This window comes from Arachis ipaensis, chromosome B9, assembly GCF_059453495.1.
Source record: "Arachis ipaensis isolate K30076 ecotype BB chromosome B9, ASM5945349v1, whole genome shotgun sequence".
NCBI classification, from domain to species: domain Eukaryota; kingdom Viridiplantae; phylum Streptophyta; class Magnoliopsida; order Fabales; family Fabaceae; genus Arachis; species Arachis ipaensis.
The window spans coordinates 67,288,950-67,295,911 of NC_142444.1; the positions used below are offsets into that span (position 1 = coordinate 67,288,950).

Consider the following 6,962-nt stretch of genomic DNA (forward strand, 5'->3'; position numbering starts at 1 on the left):
AAGAGCATTGTACTCCTTATTCATCACTATTGTTTGCCCTCCTTTGAGTGAGCTTTTCCTGGTCAGCAGCTCTTTCATATACTTAATGTATGAGGATATTTGTTGGAGAGCCTTGATGAATGGTATGTTTACATGGAGAGATGCAAACATATCAAGAAACTTTGAGTATATTCTCTTTTCCACACCACCCTTGAGTCTTTGGGGAAAAGGTGCATAGAGTTTCAGCATCTCCTTCTGTGTAATTTTGGTTTCTTGGTGACCCTCTTCCTACTTCTCTGCTGAAGTATTTCCAGAATGTTCGAAGGGTTTGTTCATCTCTTCCTCAGTCCCCTTATCACTTATAGTGACCATCTTGCAGTCTTCCCATCTTACTTTCTTTGCTTCACCTCTTGGGTTTTTCTCTGTGTCACTTGGAAAGCTGTCAGTAGGTTTGGGAATCTTCTCAAAGAGGTATCCCACTTGAAATTCTAGCCTCTTAATGGTGTCTCCCTGATTTTTGATATTAGCTCGCACCTCCTCCTTGAACACCTTGTTCTCTTGGAGTTCCTTACATATGCCTTCAATTAGGGTCTCAATCCTTGAGAGTCTATCTTCAGATGATGGTGAGTTGGAGTTGGAGGGATGAGAATGGCCATTTTGGTTTTGATATGAATGTTGAGAGGTGTTGTTAGGTGGGTGCTGATATGATCTCTGTGTGGAATGTTGGTGAGCTGCATTGTTGTTGGGGTTGTGACGTCTCTGATCTTGGCCTTGATCTTGTTGATTTCCCTACCCAAAGTTTGGGTGGTTCCTCCAACCAGGATTGTAAGTTTTGGAGTATGGATCATGGGTCTGCCTAGGTGAGTTTCCAATGTAGTTGGCTTGTTCCTGATCACCCTCTGCTTCTGCATTCACTCCTTCTTGGGTTGCTGATGAGGTGGTGATTGCTGCTACTTGGTTCCTCTCCATCTTCTTGGTAAGGTCAGCCAACTGCTTGGTAATCAGCTTGTTCTGGGCCAGCAATACATCCACGTTATTTAGCTCCATTACTCCTCTAGTGTTGCCTCTTTCAGAAGCATAGAAGTAGTCATTCTCAGCTACAGTCTCAATGACATCTATGGCTTCTTCAATGGTCTTTTTCTTGTTCACAGATCCCCCAGATGAGTGGTCCACTGCCTTCTTTGATTCATAAGAAAGACCTTCATAGAAAATGTGTAACTGTACCCTTTCATTGAACATATCTGGCGGGCACCTTCTTGTCAAGTCCTTAAACCTCTCCCATGCTTCATAGAGAGTTTCACCATCTTGTTTCCTGAAGGTTTGTACCTCAGCTCTTAACCTGTTGATTCTTTGAGGAGGATAGAATCTCGCCAAAAATTTGTTCACCACATCTTCCCAAGTTGTTAAACTCTCCTTCGGGAAGGATTCCAGCCATTTAGATGCTTTGTCCTTGAGTGAGAAGGGAAACAAAAGCAGTCTATAGGTGTCAGGATGAACACCATTACACTTCACAGTATCACATATCCTCAGGAATGTGGTGAGATGTTGATTGGGATCTTCTTGGACACTTCCTCCAAATGAACAGTTGTTCTGAACCAGGGTGATGAGCTATGGCTTTAGTTCAAAGTTATTGGCATGTATAGTTGGCTTTTGGATGCTACTTCCACAGTTTTCTGGGTTTGGATTGATATAAGAGCCTAGAACTCTTCTTTCTTGTCTAGCATGATGCACTGGACCTTCTCTGCCATGGTTGTGAGCCTCTTCTTCATGATGGTTCTCCATATTCTCATCCATGTCTGGTTCAAAGTACTCTTCCTCTTCCTCAGCACCAACAACTCTCTTTCTTCTTGCTTTCCTCCTTAATCTAAGGAAGGTCCTCTCAGGTTCAGAATCAACAGAAGTTGAAGCCCCGCTTCATCTACCTGTCATACAAACAACAAGGCCAAAGCAAAAGGGAGATAGAGAATATTCTTGTTAAAAATGCTGTTAGTGTGAGTGATGCAATATATCAAATAGTTAGTAGGTTAGTGAACTGAATTGTAACAAATACGAGAACACCACAAACGGGTAGGGGTAAAGGGAAGAAAATAACTAAAACTGAAAGTAAATTACTCGAACAGAATTTAAATCTAACAAAAGAAAAATGCTCAATCTAGTTATCCACCAATTTAATCATTGTTGATACAAAATCAATCCCCGACAACGGCGCCATAAACTTGATGCACGAAAAATTGTCTCTCAACAATTTTCCCTCGGCAAGTATACCGAATTGTGGTCAAGTAAAAACTCACAATAGAGTGAGGTCGAATCCCACAGGGATTGATTGGTCAAGCAACTTTAATTGGAGGAATGTTCCAGTTGAGCTAAGTAGAATTTGATTAGAGAAATGCAAGAAATTAAATGGCGGAAAGTAAATGGCAGGAAATGTAATTACTGGAAATAAAGGACTGAATGTAAATGACGGAAAGTAAATTGCAGAATCTTAAATGGGTAGTGGGGAAGATGAACATAACAGTAAATGGCAGAAAGTAAAGAGAATGGGTAAGTTCAGAAATGGGGAGTTCATTGGGCTCAGGAGATGTTGTATTCTCCGGATCAAGTTCATTTTCATCTCTTCCTCAATCAATGCATTCATTGATCTCCTTGGCAATCTTAAGTGATTGAATTCCAATTCCTTGGCAACCCAATCTCTCGAATCTTGATCAATAGCCAATTCCTTGATCTAATTGCTCATGAGAAGAGATGAAGTATGGTCACTGATTATACCACATGTATTCCCAAATCAAAGTGTTGGTAGGATTATATGTCACCATATCCATCCAAACCCCAATTTAGTCCAACATGAGAAAGCATTTCTAGCATGATCTCTTCATTCCTCTTCCAAGGTTCCGAAGAGATCCAAGTATGAATAGCTTCTTTTCCAAGATAACTACCCAATTGGATGAAGATTGAAATCTTTCTAGTAAAATCAAGAGAAAAGAAAGAAGAAGAATAATGAAAACTATTAGTGATCCATCAAATTACAACAGAGCTCCCTAACCCAATGAAAGGGGTTTAGTTGTTCATAGCTCTGGGAATTGAAAGCAAAGATCGAGAATACATTCTAAAAGTAAAACTAGAAGTTTTAGAGAAAGTAAAATTATACAGAGAGTAGTTCTCCCAATGGCCAAAAGCTCCTTTTTTCTCTAGTTCAAAACTACTCCTATATATACTACTCTTCTGATCTTCTAGTTGGCTCTTCAAGTCTTCGGATATGGGCCTTTGGATCTTGAGTTGAAGCATTTTGGAATCTTCAGTGGGCTCAGCTTTACTTGCAGAGAAAGTGTGAAGTAGGCATGGACTTTAGCTAGGACGTTAGTGGCGTTAACGTTAAGCGAAAATGTGGGTTCGAGAACGTTAGTGACAATCACCTTTTTCACTAACGTTCCAAGCCCAAGATGGTTTATGTTAACTTCAACGTTAGTGGCACTAACGTGACCACTAACGTTGCCTCTTGGTCCATCGCAAGCGTTATTGGCGTTCACCTTTGCCAATAACGTTGCTCTTAGCCCCCCTTTTCTCACGTTAGAGTCCACATTAGTATAACTAACGTGGCTCTTAACGTGGGCATGCCTTAGCCTCGAGAGTGTTAGTGACACTTACCTTTGTCACTAACACTCCAAACGCCCCTTCTCACGTTAGTGCCTTATGTTAATTGTCATAACGTGACCACTAACGTGGTGGTGATTGCCATCTCCAACGTTAGTGACAATGGTGAGTGTCACTAACGTTGGCTCATCATTTCTTTCCTCTATGTTAGCTTCAACGTTAACGCAATTAACGTGGCAACTAACGTGGCTCATAGTGGCTTGGTCCAACGTTAGTGACAAAGGTGAGTGTCACGAACGTTGGCGATTCCTTGCTCCTCCCACGTTAGAGTTCACGTTAATGTAGTTAACGTGACTCTTAACGTGGCCAATTGGGCTTATTCCAACGTTAGTGACAAAGGTGAGTGTCACTAACGTTGGCATTGTCTTCCTTTTCCACGTTAGAGTTCAAGTTAACTGAGTTAATGTGACTCTTAACGTGGCCAATTGCCAATTTGGAGCATTAGTAGTATTCACTTTTACCACTAACGCTGGAGCTTCCTTTCTCTCCACATTAACTACCACGTTAATGTAGTTAACATGGCAATTAACGTGGGCCATGATGGTTTCGAAGGCGTTATTGGCAATCACTTTTCTCATTAATGTTGCAAGTTTATTCCCATTCCACGTTAGTGGTCACGTTAATTAGATTAACATGGCTGCTAATGTGGCTCTTCCTTGCTTCCTTTGTCCTGAAACCAAGCAAATAAAGTGCATCAAAGCTCTAATCCAAGTTATGAGACATGCATTATCCAATTTGTCATTCAATTCATGCATAATTCTCATAAAATCACTTGAAATTCACAATGTTTGCTTGAATCAAGATGTAAGTGATTATCTACCCAAAACTTGCTTATTAACTAAGAAAATGCATGAAACTACCCTAAAACAGTAAAGAAAGGTCAGTGAAACGGGCCAAAATGCCCTGGCATCAATCCTCTACAACTCCATAAGCCTATTTTCTTGATTTGTTTGCCAATTCTAGTGAGAATTTAGCAGCTTGTACCTCAAAGATCCCTAGTTTCTCTATTACAGAGTGTGGCATGAGGTTTATACCTGACCCCAGGTCACACAGAGCCTTCTTAAAGGTCATAGTGCCTATGGTACATGGTATTAAGAACTTTCAGAGATCCAATTTCTTCTGAGGAAATTTCAGTTGAACCAAAGCATTCAGTTCATTGATGAGCAATGGAGGTTCATCCTCCCAAAGTCTCATTACCAAATAACTTAGCATTCAACTTCATGATTGCTCCTAGATACTAAGAAACTTGCTCTTAATAATATCTTCATCCTCTTCAGAGGAAGAATACTCATCAGAGCTCATGAATGGCAACAGTAAGTTTAGTGGAATTTCTATGGTCTCTATATGAGCCTCAGATTCCTTTGGTTCCTTAATAGAGAACTCATTAGTGGTCAGTGGACGTCCATTGAGGTCTTCCTTACTGGAAATCACTGCCTCTTCCTCCTTTATAGTTTCGGCCATGTTGGGTATATTGATGGCCTTGCACTCTCTCTTTGGATTCTCTTCTGTATTGCTTGGGAGAGTACTAGGAGGGATTTCAGTAACTCTTTTACTCGGCTGACCCACTTGTGCCTCCAAATTTCTGATCGAGGACCTTGTTTCGATCATAAAACTGAGAGTGGTCTTAGATAGATCAGAGACTATGGTTGCTAAGTCAGAGAGGCTCTGCTTAGAATTCTCTGTTTATTGCTCAAAAGATGATAGAAAAGGCTTGCTATTGCCAAACCTATTTCTCCCACCATTATTATTATTGAAGCCTTGTTGAGGCTTCTGTTGATCCTTCCATGAGAAATTAGGATGATTCCTCCATGAAGGATTATAGGTGTTTCCATAGGAGTCTCCCATGTAATTCACCTCTTCCATTCCAGGATTCTCAGGGACATAAGCTTCTCCTTCAGAGGAAGCTTCTTTAGTACTGCCGGATGCAGCTTGCATTCTAGTCAGATTCTGAGAAATCATATTGACTTTCTGAGTCAATATTTTATTTTGAGCCAATATGGCATTCAGAGTATCAATCTCAAGGTGATGAGCGGATAATTTATACCCTTTTTGGCATTGTTTTTACATAGTTTTTAGTATAAATTAGTTACTTTTTATTATATTTTTATTAGTTTTTAATCAAAAATCATATTTCTGGATTTTACTATGAGTTTGTATGTTTTTCTGTGATTTCAGGTATTTTCTGGCTAAAATTGAGGGACCTGAGCAAAAATCTGATTCAGAGGCTGAAAAAGGACTGCAGATGTTGTTGGATTCCGACCCTCTTGCACTCAGAGTGGATTTTCTGGAGCTACAGAAACCCAATTGGTGCGCTATCAATTGCGTTGGAAATTAGACATCTTGGGCTTTCTAACAATATATAATAGTACATACTTTGCCCGAGATTTGATGGCCCAAACTGGCGCTAAAAGCCAGCCAAAAACTTTCTGGCGTAAAACACCAGAACTGGCACCAAAACTGGAGTTAAATGCCCAAATTGGCACCCAAGCTGGCGTTTAACTCCAAGAACAGCGTATGCATGTGAAAGCTTCAAGAACACACCAAGTGGGCCCCAGAAGTGGATTTCTGCACTATCTGCACCTAGTTACTTATTTTCTGTAGACCCTAGTAGCTAGTTTAGTATAAATAGCACTTTTTACTATTGTATTCATAGACTTTATCAATTTTTCATGGTAGAGAACCCTTGGACTGAAGGCTGGCCTCACGGCCATGCCTAAACTATTTTCACTTATGTATTTTCTACGGTGGAGTTTCTACACCCCATAGAATAAGGTGTGGAGCTCTACTGTTCTTCATGAATTAATGCAAGTACTATATTGTTTTCCTTTCAATTCACGCCTACTTCTTCTCAAGATATACTCTCGTACTTAATTCAGTTAAGTCAAAATAAAGGGGTGACCCGTGACAATCACCCACTATCTTCGTTACTCGCTTAGCCAAGATCCGCGTGCCTGACAACCACAAGCAGTCTACATGATGTTCAACGTAGTCATTAGACGACAGCTGGAGTATATTCTCTTGGGTCTCTGATCTACGGACCAAGTCCGGGAGATTAGAACCTTCGTGGTATAGGCTAGAACCATTGGCAGCATTCCTGAAATCCAGAAAGTCTAAACCTTGTCTGTGGTATTCCGAGTAGGATCTGGGAAGGGATGACTGTGACTAGCTTCAAACTTGCGAATGTTGGGCGCAGTGACGGTGTGCAAAAGGATAAGGGTCCTATTCCGATGCTAGTGAGAACCGACAGATGATTAGCCGTGCGGTAGCTGTACATGGTATTTTTCATCCGAGACGAGAAATCCGACAGTTGATTAGCCGTGCAGAGATCGTACCTG

At 40.8% G+C, this 6,962-nt stretch overlaps 1 non-coding gene across 1 annotated transcript; it reads left to right on the plus strand.

The window, feature by feature from the left end:
* The first annotated feature begins 1,213 nt into the window (after positions 1-1,213).
* Positions 1,214-1,320, plus strand: LOC148544946 (small nucleolar RNA R71). The gene has a single exon (XR_015901715.1). It is a non-coding gene; the product is annotated as a small nucleolar RNA R71 (small nucleolar RNA).
* The last annotated feature ends 5,642 nt before the right edge of the window (positions 1,321-6,962 follow it).